The sequence below is a fragment of the Taudactylus pleione genome, unplaced genomic scaffold, assembly GCF_031769625.1.
Source record: "Taudactylus pleione unplaced genomic scaffold, aTauple2 ptg001374l, whole genome shotgun sequence".
Classification (NCBI taxonomy): Eukaryota; Metazoa; Chordata; class Amphibia; order Anura; family Myobatrachidae; genus Taudactylus; species Taudactylus pleione.
The window spans coordinates 754197-774733 of NW_028285774.1; positions in this window are offsets into that span (position 1 = coordinate 754197).

The following is a 20537-nucleotide window of genomic DNA, read 5'->3' on the forward strand; positions in this document are numbered from 1 at the left end:
ACTTTCACTTTTTAATACTTTGTTGCAAATCCTTTGCAGGCAATTACAGCCTGAAGTCTGGAACACATAGACATCACCAGATGCTGGGTTTCATCCCTGGTGATGCTCTGCCAGGCCTCTACTGCAAAAGTCTTCAGTTCCTGCTTGTTCTTGGGGCATTTTCCCTTCAGTTTTGTCTTCATCAAGTGAAATGCATGCTCAATCGGATTCAGGTCAGAGGATTGACTTGGCCATTGCATAACATTCCACTTTTTAGCCTTAAAAAACTCTTTGGTTGCTTTTGCAGTATGCTTCGGGTCATTGTCCATCTGCACTGTGAAGCGCCGTCCAATGAGTTCTGAAGCATTTGACTGAATATGAGCATATAATATTGCCCGAAACACTTCAGAATTCATTCTGCTGCTTTTGTCAGAAGTCACATCATCAATAAATACAAGGGAACCAGTTCCATTGGCAGCCATACATTCCCACGCCATGACACTACCACCACCATGCTTCACTGATGAGGGGGTATGTTTTGGATCATGAGCAGTTCCTTTCATTCTCCATACTCTTCTCTTCCCATCACTCTGGTACAAGTTGATATTTGTCTCATCTGTCCATAGCATGTTGTTCCAGAACTATAATGGCTTTTTTAGATGTTTTTTGGCAAACTCTAATCTGGTCTTCCTGTTTTTGTGGCTCACCAATGGTTTACATCTTGTGGTGAACCCTCTATATTCACTCTTGTGAAGTCTTCTCTTGATTGTTGACTTTGACACATATACACCTACCTCCTGCAGAGTATTCTTGATTTGGCCAACTGTTGTGAAGGGGTTTTTCTTCACCAGGGAAATAACTGTGGTGGATGACAGAAGAATTGTTTTCCGTGGTCTTCCGGTCTTCTGGTGTTGCTGAGCTCTCCGGTGCATTCTTTCTTTTTAAGGATGTTCCAAACAGTTGATTTGGCCACACCTAATGTTTTTGCTATCTCTCTGATGGGTTTGTTTTGATTTTTCAGCCTAATGATGGCTTGCTTCACTGATAGTGACAGCTCTTTGGATCTCATATTGAGAGTCGACAGCAACTGATTCCAAATGCAAATGTCACACCTAGAATCAACTCCAGACCTTTTACCTGCTTAATTGATAATGAAATAACGAGGGAATATCCCACACCTGTCCATGAAATAGCTTTTGAGTTGATAGTCCCATTACTTTTGGCTCCTTAAAAAGTGGGAGGCACATATAGACACTGTTGTAATTCCTACACCGTTCACCTGATTTGGATGTAATTACCCTCAAATTAAATCTGAAAGTCTGCAGTTAAAGTACATCTTGTTTGTTTCATTTCAAAGCCATTGTGGTGGTGAATAGAGGCCAGAATATGAAAAATCTGTCAATGTCCCAATATTTATGCACCTGACTGTGTATATATATATATATATATATATATATATATAAATATATATATATATATATATAAATAAAACTATTTTTCACATGTTTCTTCGTTATTTAAACCACACTCACATTAGACAAACCTGGCCTACAGGGGTTTTTGTGAAGCCTGTGTTTCCATTGCAATGCGCTGGTAGAAAAGTTGGGGCCGCTTACTTGTCTCTGCCCCCCAGACTGAAAGTTGCCAGCCAGCCCCTGAGTTGGATAGTATGCTCTAAAGTGGACAATGGAGGCAGCCATTTTGTAAACTGAAGCAATTTGTATGATAACATTTTATATCTGCTTAAAACCATACCTCCCAACCATTCCGACTTCAGTGGGACAGTCCTGCCAGTCCCGCTTTCGGACACTGTCCAATAGTCCTGCCCACAGGGGAGGTTGAGGGACACTCTGTCGCCACTCCTGTGCATGACACAGCAGCACTGGTTGTCCATTTTCTGCTGGGAGGAGGCTGTGGGCGGACCAGCAAAAATGGGGCACGACAGACGGTCATGCTCCTGTAACAGCACATTAGGAGGCGTGGCCTAGCAGGCCATGCCTCCTTTTTGGGCACATGCCCCATTGGGGTGTGCATTTAGTCCAGACTGCACTGTTAGAAAAGTTGGGAGGTATACTAAAAACCAATGACATCACTGCGGTACAACTTATTTAGTGGATGCTGGCTGCTGCATGCATGCTTCAGCCCACAAAATGGTTGCCTCCACTGTGTTAGAAAGGCCTACTTTCAATGTAATTCTCTCCCACGTAAAAGTTGTAAAAGTTGCATCAATATAAAACATTAAGCTGTATAAAATAATTGAACGTTGTCTGTGTTTTTCCTGTCACAGCCAGCTGTCTACAAGTATATTGCAAACATTGACCCCAGGGGCATTTTAAAAGAATGTGCGGGCCCCCTCCTCTCTCTAGCAGTGCAATAGTAGTGCCAGAATCTACTGCGTATGCGCAGACGCCATTTTCCCTGAGACAGCAGTATTGTGCATGTGGAGTCACAGGCAAAATGGGCGCTGCGATTTTCCCTGTGATTTTTGCACTCTGGAGTCAATGGTGGGCCCCCCTGGACCCAGGGGCCCGTGTGCACCGCACACCTTGCACCCATTATAGATAGGCCCCTGAATGACCCTCCAACAGTAATCTACAATATATACAGAATATTTTCACAGTCCTTACAGTGGAGTTGCAGGTTACGATCAAAGAACGGAGCGATGTGACAGTGTTGTTTTTGTCTAATGAGACATAGGGGGAGATTTATCAAATCTTGGAGCGAGATAAAGTATTAACCAATCAACTCCTAAGCATCACTTTTCTAGCACAGCCTGTAAAATGACAGAAGATGACTGGTTGGTACTTTGGACCTCATTCAGAGTTTCTCGCTAGCGCTGTGCGCTCGCAAGCGGCCCGATGGTTTGCATATGCGCTTGCGCACGCTTTGTTCTGCGTGTGCGCGAACTACTCTGTGTGATCACATGCCGCTCGCTCACCCAACAAAGACAGCCCAGTGAAATGAGTGACAGGAGAGGCCGTTTGTGGGTGATAACAGAGACAGGACACTAATAACGGGGGAGTGGAGATGCGAACGCAGGCATGCCTGAGTGTTTCAACGCAGTTTTAGAGGCGTGCATAATTAACACGAAGCATCATAGTAGACGTCATATGCCTGTTTTATACACTGAAGTCAGCGCAGTGCTTGCGGTAGGGTAAGGCAACCACAAGCGCTGCGATCGCTTCTGATTGTCCTCGATGTACCAATGTTTTAATACACTTCCTGGACAACAGACCGCAAAGAGCGAGCGCTCAATTTAAATACCCGACCCCTTTTCTGAACGAGCGTCCGCAAATAGCGTCCGGCTCTGAATGAGGTCCCCTGTCCTTAAGAATTATTGTTTAATTTCACCTAACATACTTATTTTTCTAGCATTAGGCAGGAGAGACTTTAGATTATTCAAACAGTGGCCAGTAACTGTTATATAATATAATATACAGAGAGCGTTGCAGTGACCTCTATTGTAATTGGGGGTGTGCACCGGCCACTTTTCGTGTTTTGTGTTTTGGTTTTGGATCTGGATCTTTCTTCGTGTTTTGGATCTGGATTGGTTTTGCCAAAACCACCCTTCCGTGTTTTGGGTTCTGGGTTTTGTATCTGTATTTTTTTTTAAAAAAAGCATAAAAACAGCCAAAATCACAGAATTTGTGGGTTTTTCTGCTCCTGTGCTATTATTAACCTCAATAACCTTAATTTCCACTCATTTCCAGTCTATTCTGAACACCTCACACCTCACAATAGTGTTTTTATTAGGGGTGAGCGGGTTCGGATTTCTGAAATCCGAACCCCCCCGAGCCCCCCCGATCCGAGTCCGATCCGAGTCAGGCTCGACTTTTCCCGCCTGATTCGGATCTGAAATCGAGGCCAAACGTCATCATCCCGCCTTCCGGGTCTCGCGGGTTTTGGATCCTATATAAGGTACCCGCGTCGGCGCCATTTTCTCACTCGGCTGTGGACAGTGAAGAGGGAGGGTGGGAGTTAGGGCTGGCTGGGCTGTGTAGTGTAGTGTAGTGTAGTGCAGAGTAGTGTTGTGCTGTGCTGTGCTGCGCTGTGCTGCTGTTGTCCACTACTTCAAAGTCCATAGGGGCTGGCTGTGTTGTGCTGTGCTGCTGTTGTTAATAGGGGCTGTGTCCACTACTTCAAAGTCCATAGGGGCTGGCTGGACTGTGTTGTGCAGTCAGTTCTCCATAGGGGCTGTGTCCACTCCAAAGTCCTGTGCAGTGTCCCAGTCCTAAAGGGGTGCTGTAGTGTTGTCCAGGGGGTGCTCTGTCTATCAGGGGTGCTCCCCCCAAGTGCTAAAAAAATTATATTTTTTCTGTGTTTGTGAATTGTGTGCGCAGTAGCCGCACGTGCATCAACAAAGTAGTGCCAAGCATGCACCTGTGTCATAAGTAAAGGGCCGGCTGGCTTAACCGTTAAAGGGTGCTGTAACCCCCAAAGTACACTCCAGTCCAAACCAAAAAAAAAATTATTTTCTGTGTTTGTGAATTGTGTGCGCAGTAGCCGCACGTGCATCAACAAAAGAGTGCCAAGCGTGCACCTGTGTCATAAGTAAAGGGCCGGCTGGCTTGACCGTTAACGGGGTGCTGTAACCCCCAAAGTACACTCCAGTCCAAACCAAAAAAAAAATTATTTTCTGTGTTTGTGAATTGTGTGCGCAGTAGCCGCACATGCATCAACAAAGTAGTGCCAAGTGTGCGCCTGTGTCATAAGTAAAGGGCCAGCTGGCTTGACCGTTAAAGGGTGCTGTAACCCCCAAAGTACACTCCAGTCCAAACCAAAAAAAAAATTATTTTCTGTGTTTGTGAATTGTGTGCGCAGTAGCCGCACATGCATCAACAAAGTAGTGCCAAGCGTGCGCCTGTGTCATAAGTAAAGGGCCGGCTGGCTTGACCGTTAAAGGGTGCTGTAACCCCCAAAGTACACTCCAGTACAAACCAAAAAAATATATATTTTCTGTGTTTGTGAATTGTGTGCGCAGTAGCCGCATGTGCATCAACAAAGTAGTGCCAAGCGTGCGCCTGTGTCATAAGTAAAGGGCCAGCTGGCTTGACCATTAAAGGGTGCTGTAACCCCCAAAGTACACTCCAGTCCAAACCAAAAAAAAAATTATTTTCTGTGTTTGTGAATTGTGTGCGCTGTGGCTGCACGTGCATCAACAAAGGAGCAGCGCCAAGCGTGCGCCTGTGTCCCATAAGTAAAGAGCCGGCTGGCTCATTTCTTAAAGGGTGGTGTAACCCACAAAGTGCACTACTCTCCAGCAAAAATAAAAAAATATTTTCTGTGTTTGTGTGCGCTTTAGCCGCACGTATATATCAATATAACATAAATGGAGGACCAAACTTTCTCCGATAGAAATAAAATAGGGAAAGATCAAGAACCACTTCCTCCTAGTGCTGTTGCTGCTGCTTGGAGTTGTTCATCATCCCAGAGAGGAAGTAGGAACATCACTACTTTTACTAAACAATTGACCCTCCAACAGTCCCTAGCGATGAGGATGAAGTACGACAGCAGTCATCCTGAAGCAAAACGTATAACTGAGGCCTTGACTGCTATGTTGGTGTTAGACGTGCGTCCGGTATCCGCCATTAGTGCAGTGGGATTTAGACAATTGATGGAGGTAGTGTGTCCCCGGTTCCAAATCCCGTCTAGATTCAACCTGCATCCTCAAAGCAGCAGCGACAAGCGTGCGTCTGTCTGTTAAAGGGTGGTGACACCCTCAAAGTGTGCTACACAAACAATAAAAATATTGTTCTTTTTTTTTCTGTCTTTGTGAATTGTGTGGGCTGTAGCCGCACTTGCATTCTCAAAGCAGCAGCGACAAGCGTGCGTCTGTCTGTTAAAGGGTGGTGTAACTCTCAAAGTGCTCCAAAAAATAAAAAACTATTTTTTTAATGTGTTTGTGACTTTTGTGCGATGTAGCCGCACTTGCATCCTCAAAGCAGCAGCGACAAGCGTGCGTCTGTCTGTTAAAGGGTGGTGTAACCCTCAAAGTGCGCTCCACAAACAATAAAAATATTCTTCTTTTTTTTCTGTCTTTGTGAATTGTGTGGGCTGTAGCCGCACTTGCATCCTCAAAGCAGCAGCGACAAGCGTGCGTCTGTCTGTTAAAGGATTACATCGGTGACAGCATCCAAGTAGGCATGTCAGACAGTCCGTACCTGTACTGGCAGGAAAAAGAAGCAATTTGGAGGTCCCTGTACAAACTGGCTCTATTTTACCTGAGTTGCCCCCCCTCCAGTGTGTACTCCGAAAGAGTATTTAGTGCAGCCGGGAACCTTGTCAGCGAAAGGCATAGGAGGTTGCTTCCACAAAATGTGGAGAAGATGATGTTCATAAAATGAATTATCAACTCTTCCAGGGAGACCAGCCTCCAGAACGTACCGAGGGACCTGTGGTTGTGGATTCCAGCGGGGACGAATTAATACTCTGTGAGGATGAGGATGTACACAACACTGAAGAGGGTGAGGAATCGGTGGATGAGGAGGATGAGGATGACATCTTGCCTCCGTAGAGCCAGTTTGTGCAGGGACAGATTAATTGCCAGCTTGTTTTGTGGGGGCCCAAACGAACCAATCATTTCAGCCACAGTCATGTGGCAGACCCTGGCGCTGAAATGTTTGGTTTGTTAAAGTATGCATGTCCTGTTTATACAACATAAGGGTGGGTGGGAGGGCCCAAGGACAATTCCATCTTGCACCTCTTTTTTTTCTTTGCATTATGTATAGTTTGGGGCCTAGTTTTTCAAACTGCCATCCTGTCTGCCACTGCAGTGCCACTCCTAGATGGACCACGTGTTTTTGCCGCCCACTCGTATCTCTTAGCATAGTCATCCAGCTACCTCGGTGCAACTTTGGGGGTTACACCACCCTTTAAGAGATGAGCCAGCTGGCCCTTTACTTATGGGACACAGGCGCACGCTTGGCGTTGCTCCTTTGTTGATGTACGTGCAGCCACAGTGCACACAATTCACAAACACAGAAAATTATTTTTTATTTTGTTTGGAGTGCACTTTGGGGGTTACAGCACCCTTTAACAGTCAAGCCAGCCGGCCCTTTACTTATGACACAGGTGCACGCTTGACGCTACTTTGTTGATGCACGTGCGGCTACAGCGCACACAATTCACAAACCAGAAATAATTATTTTTTTATTTGTTTGGAGTGCACTTTGGGGGTTACAGCACCCTTTAACAGACGAGCCAGCCGGCCCTTTAATTATGACACAGGGGCACTTTGGGGGGTTACAGCACCCTTTAACGGACAAGCCAGCCGGCCCTTGATTTATGACACAGGCGCACGCTTGGCGCTACTTTGTTGATGCACGTGCGGCTACAGCGCACACAATTCACAAACACAGAAATAATATTTTTTTATTTGTTTAGAGTGCACTTTGGGGGTTACACCACCCTTTAACAGACGAGCCAGCCGGCCCTTTACTTATGACACAGGGGCATGCTTGGAACTACAGTACTTTGTTGATGCACGTGCGGCTACTGCGCACACAATTCACAAACACAGAAAAAAAAATATTTTTTTTTTGGAGTGCACTTTGGGAGTTACAGCACCCTTTAATGGTCAAGCCAGATGTCCCTTTACTTATGACACAGGCGCACGTTTGGCGCTACTTTGTTGATGCACGTGCGGCTAATGCGCACACAATTCACAAACACAGAATTTTTATTTTTGCACTTGGGGGAGCACCCCTGATGGACAGAGCACCCCCTGGACAACACTACAGCACCCCTTTAGAACTGGGACACTGCACAGGACTTTGGAGTGAACACAGCCCCTATGGACAACTGACTGCACAACACAGTCCAGCCAGACCCTATGGACTTTGGAGGAGTGGACACAGCCCCTATGGACAACAGCAGCACAGCACAACACAGCCAGCCCCTATGGACTTTGGAGGAGTGGACACAGCCCCTATGGACAACAGCAGCACAGCTCAATACAGCACAGCACAACACTACACTGCACTACACTACACTACACAGCCCAGCCAGCCCTAACTCCCACCCTCCCTCTTCATTGTCCACAGCCAAGTGATAAAATGGCGCCGACGTGGGTACCTTATATAGAATCCAAAACCCGCGAGACCCGGAAGGCGGGATGATGACGTTTTGCCTCGATTTCAGATCCGAGTCAGGCTGGAAAAGTCGAGCCTGACTCAGATCGGCCTCGGATCGGGGGGGCTTGGGGGGGTTCGGGTTTCAGAAATCCGAACCCGCTCACCCCTAGTTTTTACATAAACTTGAAGTGTATATTCTACACCAAACTGCAACGTTCAGGAGCAGGGACCCGTTAAATGTATAGGACGTGTTTAAAGCTCTACTGTCTCCCACTGTGTCACAGTGGGGGGCAGTAGTCACAATGCCTTCCAGCATCCCTGTATGGCTATACAGTCACCAGATATACTCATCAGCTGGTGAGTTGTATACTAACCTGCCCCACTCAAGTTCAGCTCCATCAAAACGGTGTATAACAGTGAACACCAATAAAAGCACTCCACTGTGGTTAATAGTATGGATGAGTGGGTTCGGATCTCAGAGATCCGAACCCGCCCGAACTTCGGGGATCCAAGGCAGATCCGAGTCAGCTCGGGTTTTCCTGCCTGACTCAGATCTGAAAATGAGGCAATCATCCCGCTGTCGGATTCTCGCGGGTTTTGGATTCTATAAAGGTCCGGTGATCGCCGCCATTTTTTCATTACGGCTGTGGAGAGTGAAGAAGGAGGGATCTGGGATCTGTGCTGTGGATGTTGTATGCTGACGCTGTGCATAGGGGCTGGCTATTGTTGTCCATATAGGGGCTGGCTGTTTTCCTGTCCATAACGGCTGGCTGTTGTCTATAGAGGGGTTGGCTGTTGTCCTGTCCATAAGGGCTGGCTGGCTGTTATCTACAGAGGGGCTGGCTGGCTGTTGTCCTGTCTAAAGGGGCTGGCTGGTTGTAGTGCTGTATTGTCCAGGGGGTGCTCTGTTCTTCAGGGGTGCTCTTCACCCACCCCCCAGTGTGAAAGAAAAGTAATAATAATAATTTTTTGGTGTGTGTTAGCCACACTTGTCATCAATGCAGGGGTGCTGTGCTGCTGTCTGTTAAGGGGCTGCTGCCTCTTTCAGGGGTTCACCCCAGAGTTCAAATAAAAAAAATAAGCAATTATTTTTGTGTGCATGTTAGCCACACCTGTCATCGGCGTAGGTGCGCAGGGGTGCTGTCTGTCAAGGGGCTGCTGCCCAAACAATAAGAAACAATTTTTTTTGCGTGCATGTTAGCCACACCTGTCATCGGCGTAGGTGCGCAGGGGTGCTGTCTGTCAAGGGGCTGCTGCCCAAAAAATAAGAAACAATTTTTTTTGTGTGCGTGTTAGCCACACCTGTCATCGGCGTAGGTGCGCAGGGGTGCTGTGCTGCCTGTGTTGTTTATTAAGAGGCTGCTGCCTCATTCGGGTGCTCTCCCTCCCAGGGCCGTAGCTACGGTAGTACGGACGGTGCCATCGCACAGGGCACCACAGGTCAGAGAGTGCTGTTTGGGCCTGTCAAATTTCTGTTTATTATCATTCTTGCTTGTAGCTTCCTCTTATTTCATCCCCAGCATCTCCTGGCCTCTCCTATCTCTTTCCTGGCCCTTCCCCATGAAGCCATGGCCCTTTTTTGGGTGCATTATGTCCCTTTGAAAAATAAGGGGGGCACCAATGCTCTTTCTGGCACAGGGCAACAAAAAGTCTAGTTACGGCTCTGCTCCCTCCCAAGTGCCAAAAAAATATTAGTTAATCAATCAATCAGTTTTTTTTGTGTGTGTGCACGTTAGCCATGGCATCACAAAACGCCTCTGCTGAGATTTGCATAAACATTTTCAAAGGTGAAAATAGAGGATATGGTTTAAAAAATGGAATAAAGCAGCTAAAACTGCGTTCTCTGATTATAGTGTCCCTACTCCCTACCCATGGCCCCTCTACCTGACTTTCAGTGAGTCAGAGGGGCAACTCCATGCAGCCATATTCCAGAGTGCAGCTGCTACTCCTGTAGTCCAGGTCAGAAGATGTGTAGGGGGTGTGGTGATGATATGGACTAAAAATGGAGCTCACATCCACTAAAGTGGACAATGATCCCCAATCTAACAGGGAGCGCAACAGTAATTTATACACAACACAGGATGGAATGACGATTTAGGCTTGGGTGATGGTATAATCTGGAGTGATGTATACATCATCTTCACACAATATTAATTTGTCCCCGCTGGAATCCACCATTACAGGTGCCTCTGTAATTTTTGAATGTAATTGACAGTAAAGGTTGTTCTCGTAGAATTTGTATTTCATTTTGATGGACATCATCTTTTCGACATTTTGGGGAAGTAGTCTAAGGCCGATCACTGACAAGGTTCCCGGCTGTGCTGAAAACTCTTTCTGAGTACACACTGGAAGGTGGGCAGCTCAAGTAAAGCAAAGGCAGTTTTATGTGTAAGGGCCTCCAAAGGGTATATTTATTTACTAAAGTTTCTAAAAATTAAAAGTGTTCATGTTGCCCATAGCAATCAATCAGATCCTGTCTATCATTTTGTAGAATGCAATAGAGAAATGATAACTACAATCAGATTGGTAGCTATGGGCAACATGAACACTTTTTAGAAACTTTAGTAAAACTAAAATTAACCCCAAATTGCCTCTTTTTCCTTCCAGTAGCTATTTACATGTATCTCTTTATTTTCAGATCTGTGTCCGTTGGGAAGAAAAAACAAAGTCTTCATCCATTCTGGGATGAAAATCCACTCTCAGCAAGCAGGCATGGTGCTCAAGAATTCCCAAAAAAGACACAAGGTAAAACTTAAACCTTAAACTGAAATGTTGCATTCAATGCTCTGTTCCGCTTGTTCACATTTCTAAGTAATATGGTTAAGTGGACAGTGGGAACAATGGCAATTTGAAGGCGACTAACTAACTCTGTTTTTTTTAATGTCCCTGTATAGGTTGGGAAATGCCTTTACTTCCACTAAACCAAAGGATTATTTAAATCAATTGTTTTTGGAAACACTCTTTGCTGGTCCCCTTCTGGGATGAAAATCCACTCCTAGCCACAGAAGCAGGCGCAGGATTCTTAAGAAAGACGCAATGTAAGGCCTAAATCAGGGGTAGCCAACCTCGGTCCTCGAGGGCTACTAACAGTTCATGTTTTCCAGACCACCTAGCTGGTACACAGGTGTATTCATTAATCACCAATACATTTGTAAAGATCCACAGGTGGAGTTAATTATTACAGTTATTATTCTGTGACCAGACCTGGAAAACATGCACTGTTGGTAGCTCTCAGGGTTAGTTAAATCATAGATCTTACGCTTGAGGCCACTTACTAACTCTGTTTTTTTTTAATGTCCCTGTACAGGTTGGGAAATGCTTTTTCATGTGGAAAGCACTACTAGAAATCTTCCTGGTCCCCTTCTGGGATGAGAAAATCCACTCCGAGCAACAGCCATGCTCAAGTATTATGCCGTGGCAAGAACTGATGGGAATGTGTAACAAATTTTTTGTAAATGCCTCCTCCCCTCCCCTTCTCCCTCAAAAGTTTTCTTTGGAATCAAATTATGAAATAAAATTTACTACCAATCAACCCTTCCTGTCCCTGCCCTGCCTTCAACTACATACATACTCCAACTCCCTCAGGCCTCTCTTGAATCATAAAAGTGTTTCCTGAAGTTGAACTGCCATGTGTTTGTGCCGCCCACTGCTGCCGCTTAGCTTAGTCAGCCAGCTAGCTTGGTGCAAATTTTGGGCCTAAATTGGATGAAAACAATATAGTGAGCTGTGAGGTGGTCAAAATTGACTGGAAATGAATGGAAATAAATGTTATTGAGGTTAGTAATATTGTAGGAACAAAAACAGGCCCATTTTATGTGATTTTAGCGATTTTTATGATTTTTTAAGAAAAAATCCAGATCCAATACCAAAACCGAAAAACAAAATACGGAGGTGAGGTTTTGGCAAAACCAATCCAGATCCAAAACCAGAGGAGGATCCAGATCCAAAACCAAAACATGGGGGTAAGTGCACATCTCTAAATAACATATGCTGGAATGGATATGACATTTCTTTCTCCACGGGGCACTTTGAAAGAAATTTTTATCTTTTGAACGTTTGCCGCTCTAATAACTTATATTAGTGCTGCTACCTAATCTGTTCTTACCCGTCTAAACTTTGCTAACTTACTGTATCTTACATCTACACCTGCAATGGAAGCTACAGCCACCGGGAAAGACTGACAAACGGAGATCCAGGCTCCTCACAAGTGGGTAGAGCTGAGATATCATGACCTTCGCACAGCAGAACAGGTGTTCCAGTTACAGATCCCCTGTGCTTACCATTCCGGTGGTAAAACATACGGTCATCAGGGGAGACCACCACATGGAGCCTGACAGGTATAATTCTAATACTAGACTCCTTAACATTGGACGCATAGCATAAGGGGTTTTTACAGTTAAACACTCCGTTTGGAATATTATCAGCTCCCCGATCAAGGATAGAGCTATGTCTCTCATATCCTCAGAGCTCTGAATATATTTACAGGACAATTCTAAAAAGGACTCTGATAAAAGCACCTTACAGGTATTCATCTATTGCAGCACTAATATATACTAATCCTTTGAAGAAAGAGAAATACAGTGATACTATTGTGAATTGATACACTGTTAAAAGTCCATGTGCTTTATACGGGTGCCATTATTTTAGATAGAGGAGAATAATATAATACACACTGTTGGAGTATATATGTTTTATACTGATTAATCTCAGTGATTATATTTTATTTTAATAAATCAGAATTTATAGCAATAAATAATTGATTCTTATATGAAGTTTTAGTGAACGTGTCAATTGTATCCACTCCTTGGTTCAAAAGCTGCTATACACATTGTTACTTATTTTTTACCTTGGGGCTGACTAAAGGCCCCCATACATCAGCAATCGATTCTGGCAATTCTGCAATTTGCAGATGATTGTATAAAAATATCTTCAATGTATGGGCTTCACAGATCGCAGATTGCATCCAAAAAGTGATTGGAATTGTTAAATCAGATTGTCCAACATGTTGGATTTCACAGATCAATTGGGACAGTAGATTGCTAGTGTATGGAGATGATCAGCAGATTTGCAGACCATTACAAGTAAAATGATGGGCCTTTCAAGATTGGCAGATCTGTGTTTGCTGAAAATGATCTGCCAATAACTGAAAAAGATCTGTAATGTATGGGCGCAGATTGCTAGATTGGGAAATCCTAAAATCGGGCAATAAATCATCAAATTGTTCAATTGTGGTTTTCAGATTGCTGATGTATGGGGGCATTTAGGCTTGTTTCTGCTTTACTGGGTCTAAAAGAATTGCCTACAATTAATGAGACCTCTATCATGACTCCATCTGATAAGGTCACCATTCAAAGAATGCTTGAGGACTATTTTAATGATAATGGCCAAATTGGCATGTCAGACAGTCCGTTTGAGTACTGGCAGGAAAAAAAGGCAATCTGAAATTGCACGGGGTCGGCGCACATCCCTACTTATTAATGTACTAAATGGACAGTATTGGAAATTAGTCTAGGTTATATTGACCAAGTAAGACTGTGTAAATTGGAGTCAGTGTAATCTAATGGGTCTATTCATCAAAGTTCTGTTTTGCATTTGATTTTATGTTCAATTTAGCTCACCTGAAATCAAATCAAATCAAGATATCACTGACAAAATCCCACATTTACAGAAATTTGATTCTGTAAGCGTTTTCTAAATTGAATTTGATGTGGTAAGATTTTGACTAGTGATTTCTTAAACACAGAATTGAACTCAAAATCACCCAAAATAATAGATCTGGCAATTTTAGCATGAGCAGGTGCCAGTTACACAGAAACATGCAGAGACCTGTGAGATCCATGCATCTTTCTGTGTGAAAAAAACTAATTAAAAGTGTAAAATAAAATTAAAATCCACATGGGGTATACCTCTAAATGCACAACCAGCACCAGGCTTTTCTGAGCCGGTCCTGGTTTGAAAATACAGGGGGACAAAAGATGTAGGGTTCTCCCATATTTTCAACATCCAGCACCGGGCTCAGTGAGTCCTTGTACGGGGAGCAAAATGAATAAGGTCCCCTGTATTTTCCAAAACCAGCATTGGACTCTTTTTTAGCGGGGGTGTAATGTTGCTAGCCAGCCCAGGTTAAGGTTCCCTGGGGAAGTGGGGACCCCCCTTGGAATGGGGGATATACACTCAACTGAGGATGTGAAGTATGTGGAAAAACCATATCAATTACAAAGACGTATAAAGTAATTATGTTTATTGATATTAAAATCTCTAAATCCCAATTAGGGATGGCTGTATGTACCCCAATCACCTTCTCACTGTGCGGGATGAGATGCTCTTTCAGGGATTGTCTTTCCGTAAGGTCTTTTATCTTGTCAGTTCCATACGTTACCCTGATGTGGTTTTCTATGAGACCATCAGTGAGGGACGTAAACTTAGGGGTGACTGATAAGAAATGGAAGCGGTGTACCGCACGTATGATCACCAAAATCTCTGTCCTAAATTTCCATCTTGGATTTCTCTGGGGAGTGGTTCCCAAACAGGTGCAATATTGATGTCTTTTACACCGAGGATGTGGTGATCATTATCTGTTAGCTTCTCCCTGGGGTATAGAAGTATGTTCTTTCTCACTAATGAGCTCCATCTTCCGGCTCCCTCTGCAGGCATGTGATGGGCGAGACGTCATGATGTCTCTCCCATGCAGGAGAAGAGCGGGCGGGAATAAGTGGACAGCGGCGGTCGCGTCAGGAACGAGGATCAGGTAAGTTTTTTTTTTTTCTCTCTTTGTGTGTGTGTGTAGGGGGGGCACTGAAATAGGGGGTGACCGCTTTGTATAGGGGTGGCCACTACTGGGGGCACTCTATAGGGGAGGCCACTACTGGGGTCACTTTATAGGGGTGGCCACTACTGGGGGCACTGAAATAAGGGATGGCCGCTACTGGGGGCACTTTATGGGGGGGTGCCTGCTACTGGGGGCTCTGTATATGGGTGGCCACTACTGGGGACAATTTAGGGGGGTGGCCACTACTGGGGGCACTGTATAGGGGTGGCCACTACTGGGGGCACTGTATAGGGGTGGCCACTACTGGGGGCACTGTATTGGGGTGCCCACTACTGGGGGTAATTTAGGGGGGCTGCACTGTATAGGGGATTGCTACTGGAGGGTTACTACTGGGGGCTTTGCATAGGGGGGGCGCCAGGCCATTACATTGCCAGGGGCGCTTGGATCCCTAGATACACCCCTGCTGTCTCCTTCTGATCCTGCTTCTGTATTCTGCTCCTGCAGATCACTGTAATTCTCCGCTACAGGTGACTGCCAGAGGTCCAGGTGTACAGTGTAAGTGAGCACTGCCTGTGTCTTCTTCACAGTGCTGAGACAGGGGGCTAAGCTGCCGGATGTCTGTCTTCAACTGATCCTGCTTCTGTATTCTGCTCCTGCAGATCACTGTAACCCTCCTCTACAGGTGAGTCCCGGAGGTCCAGGTGTACAGTGTATGTGAGCACTGCCTGTGTCTTATTCACAGTGCTGAGACAGGCGGCTAAGCTGCCGGATGTCTGTCTCCATCTGATCCTGCTTATGCATTCTGCTCCTGCAGATCACTGTAACCCTCCTCTACAGGTGAGTCCCGGAGGTCCAGGTGTACAGTGTAAGTGAGCACTGCCAGTGTCTTATTCACAGTGCTGAGACAGGCGGCTAAGCTGCCATATGTCTGTCTCCATCTGATCCTGCTTCTGTATTCTGCTCCTATAGATCACTGTAACCCTCCTCTACAGGTGACTCCCGGAGGTCCAGGTGTACAGTGTAAGTGAGCACTGTCTGTGTCTTATTCACAGTGCTGAGACAGGCGGCTAAGCTGCCGGATGTCTGTCTCCATCTGATCCTGCTTCTGTATTCTGCTCCTACAGATCACTGTAACCCTCATCTACAGGTGAGTCCCGGAGGTCCAGGTGTACAGTGTAAGTGAGCACTGCCTGTGTCTTATTCACAGTGCTGAGACAGGGGGCTAAGCTGCCGGATGTCTGTCTTAAACTGACCCTGCTTCTGTATTCTGCTCCTGCAGATCACTGTAAACCTCCTCTACAGGTGAGTCCCGGAGGTCCAGGTGTACAGTGTAAGTGAGCACTGTCTGTGTCTTATTCACAGTGCTGAGACAGGCGGCTAAGCTGCCGGATGTCTGTCTCCATCTGATCCTGCTTCTGTATTCTGCTCCTATAAATCACTGTAACCCTCCTCTACAGGTGACTCCCGGAGGTCCAGGTGTACAGTGTAAGTGAGCACTGTCTGTGTCTTATTCACAGTGCTGAGACAGGCGGCTAAGCTGCCGGATGTCTGTCTCCATCTGATCCGGCTTCTGTATTCTGCTCCTACAGATCACTGTAACCCTCCTCTACAGGTGAGTCCCGGAGGTCCAGGTGTACAGTGTAAGTGAGCACTGTCTGTGTCTTATTCACAGTGCTGAGACAGGCGGCTAAGCTGCTGGATGTCTGTCTCCATCTGATCCTGCTTCTGTATTCTGCTCCTACAGATCACTGTTCCCTCCTCTACAGGTGAGTCCCGGAGGTCCAGGTGTACAGTGTAAGTGAGCACTGTCTGTGTCTTATTCACAGTGCTGAGACAGGCGGCTAAGCTGCCTGATGTCTGTCTCCATCTGATCCTGCTTCTGTATTCTGCTCCTACAGATCACTGTAACCCTCCTCTACAGGTGAGTCCCGGAGGTCCAGGTGTACAGTGTAAGTGAGCACTGTCTGTGTCTTATTCACAGTGCTGAGACAGGCGGCTAAGCTGCCGGATGTCTGTCTCCATCTGATCCTGCTTCTGTATTCTGCTCCTGCAGATCACTGTAACCCTCCTCTACAGGTGACTCCCAGAGGTTCAGGTGTACAGTGTAAGTGAGCACTGCCTGTGTCTTATTCACAGTGCTGAGACAGGTGGCTAAGCTGCCGGATGTCTGTCTCCATCTGATCCTGCTTCTGTATTCTGCTCCTACAGATCACTGTAACCCTCCTCTACAGGTGAGTCCCGGAGGTCCAGGTGTACAGTGTAAGTGAGCACTGCCTGTGTCTTATTCACAGTGCTGAGACAGGCGGCTAAGCTGCCGGATGTCTGTCTCTGCCTCATCCTGCTTCTGTATTCTCCCGGCCAGACTGGACAGCAGCCGTGTCCGTTGTAGTGGCAATAGGGTCTGTAGCACCAAGGAGTGTGCTCCAGTGCTGTGGGAAGTAGATCTCTATTCTATATTAACCATGCGGTTGTGTCATGCCTGGTTTAGCCAGAAGTCCGCCACTGGTGCAGCGTTCAGTCCTCTGCCAGCTCGGTAACTTAGCAGCATGGCAGTGTGCGGCCAGGTGGGCATGTCTGTAGTAGGTCGGCCAATCACAGCTTCAACTGGGATTTTATGTGAAACTGCATCTAATCACCTGGACTAAGTCTCCTCTTTTTGTTACTGACATACTCCTCATCCTCACTACGTTTTCTCTTCATAGTTTTTGGAAATGGTGTAACTATTGCAGTTTCTAGGCATCCAGTTTCTAGGCATCCAGTTTCTAGGTAAGCTGAACTAAGTCTCCTCCTTTTGTTAGTGCCATACTTTTCACAAAGTTTTCTCTTCCTATTTTTTGGAAATGGTGTAAAGGTTCCAGCTTCTAGGCACTTTATGAGATGTTCCCTCATTAGCTCATTGTTGTAGCTGATGGTGGGAATGTCGTTGTAGAAGAGCAGCTCCACAGCATTTGCTATGGCATATACCACACAGTCAAGTGAGTTTTCCGGCTGTTGCTCCACGTCCAGGATTTTGATCATTTTCAGCGTGTTTCTTGGAACAACAGTTCCGTAGAGGTCTTGTAGTTGTTTAAGAGCACAGGGGGTAAACATTAACTCTTGAAGACTGTCTGCAACTTGTATCTCCCCATTCCGAAAGCAGGACAGGAAACAGTGTTGGTGACACTTATCTGCGTGGATCTGTACTGCAGGCCCAGAGACGGGGATATAGGAGCTAAATATTGCTCCCCATGTGCTTTGCAAGCCTTGCGTATTAAATTGTCGCTGCAGTATGTTCTGGGCGGCATCAATGATGCTGGCTTCCAGATGCCCGTGGCCCTGCAGGCTGAGTCTATGTTCATGTGTTAGCCATAAATGAGCCAGCCACATTATCTGTAAATGTGCAAGAAAAAAGTGGAATTAGGGATAAATGGCAATATATTTCTACCTACTAAACCAATGTTATTTACATGTGCTATAAAGACACATGCACAGCATTTGCCCATTGCTTAGGACACTAGCTAATGGTATACAAGGCATACTTGCCTACTTTTGAAAAAGCATTTCAGGGAGATTGTGAAATCAGCACCTATGAGCGCAGGGGTAAAGTGGGTGTGGACGGCTAATCTGAGCGGCGTGCCATAAAACTGATTTACATCCACATGTAAATGAGCCCCAAAGCAGTTAGTAAGATCTACTTGTTGATGAAATCAAACTGATACTTATCAGAAAATGTATGTAGCCATAGGGATCATTGGGCCTGATTCAGAGCCGTTCGCTATTTGCGGTCGTTCGTTCAAAAACAAGGGGAGGCTATTCAAATGATCCGTTCGCAAATTGCAGTCTGTTCACACCTCTAAGTCTGAACGAGCGAGCAAAACATACGCTCGTTTATTTGTTAAAAACGCCCCCTGGCCGCTCGCACCATACGTCATGTCCGCTATTTATTAGATTACTCGAGTACATCGACCAGCGTATGAACTGCTCGCTATTCTTGTGGTTGGTTTTTGCTACCACAATCTTGCGAGCAGTTCTGGCTATAAAATAACCCAGTGACGTGGTCAATGACGCTGCTGTATTAATTATGCACACCCATAAAACGCCCGTTTTGACCATTAAGCACGCCTGCGTTCGGATCTCCACTCCCCATTTTCAAGCACCTTCCCCTGTTACCACCCACATACGCCTCATCCTGTCACTCAAAATAGCAGGCATTCGCTATATTGCGAGCACATGAATTTTGGCCGCACTGACTGGTTCGCGCATGCGTATAATGATCCGTACGCATGCGCAGATGTGCGAACATCGCTCGGAACTAGCGTACTGCCGCTAGCGAGTGGCTCTGAATGAGGGCCATTGTGCCTTATACCCAATGCAGGGAAATTATACTAATGATCCCATTTGAATGTATATATCTCTTTTTTTTCTTTTATATAACAGTGTCATTATGGGGGGAAGGTGAAATGAGGGAGATTGGTAGACTCTTCAGGGAGACAAGGAGATTGCTGCTATTTCAGGGAGTCTCCCTGACAATGAGGGAGAGTTGGCAAGTATGATACAAGGGTGGTAGGGTACTACATATGTAATCAATGTAACAGTATAGTCAAAGTATTTGCTGGAAGCCAATGAGAGTAAAATGAATTAGTGGTATTTAACAAAACAAATAGCATAAAGGAGACATGTTGGTCAATGAAATACGGTCCTAAAAAACACTGATGTTTTGCAGCAAACCGGGAACAATAAAACATAAGACTGGTAAAGAATGAAAGCCAAAGCCGTAAGGTCACATGACTGCTGTTGCCCATTCTGTGCCTTCATGCCGCTGTGCACAAATGTCACTGTAAGATGGCATTGTAGCACGTTTATGTTCTGGCTGATGACAATGTAGCTGTGGGTTATTATTATTCGGTTGCAGTTATGATAAAGTCAGTGTGGCCTGGCTGTGATGGCCTATTAAGGAAACAGTAGGAATGTCATGGTAGGTAACTTTGGCCTACAGTATTTGTGTTTTCAGGGGCTTCCCTAGATATCAGCAACCAGGAAAGAGGTCCTGACTGTCAGGCATCTTTCTTCTTAGTCATGTGAGTGCTGATAACATTCTGTAACTTATTATGTTTCCCAATGGTGAGATGTGGAGTGAATTAGGACAGTGTCAGGGTGCAGTAGTATACTCTCACATGTGCACTGACCATCTGCCAGATCCCTCTCCCATGTCACTGTAGCACATGTAGCATGCAGACACTGCCGTTTCCATGTCATGTCATTGCAGAGTGGGAACTGGGCAGTGACAATGTGATTACACGTAACCTCCCTGACGTGTGGGAGTGCCATGGGATTGTTGTGGACATGTAGTAAAAGCCATATGTGATTCTGAGTTGTACATAGGGGGAATGGAAGTCTGTGTCTGATGTATCTCTTCTCTTGTACCCAGCATGTAGGTGGTGCAAGTACTAATGATGATGGTTATGGCGGCCGGCGTAATATTAATGGGCGGCGCAGGTTTCTATGTACAGATGCACATTCTCCTAGATGAGCTGAATGTATAGCCACATTAGTATAAGGTAGTGACTCTGAATACAATTACTGTATATATAGCCACTTTGCATGTGACTCAGAATAAGCCCCCTAATATATGTATAGCGTAAGGGAGAGGGGATAAGATGGTGTACTAAGCCATTCCTTAGTAGACTGTATGAGTTTAGCAATGGTTGTTATTAGTCAGTGACATATGTAATACGCAG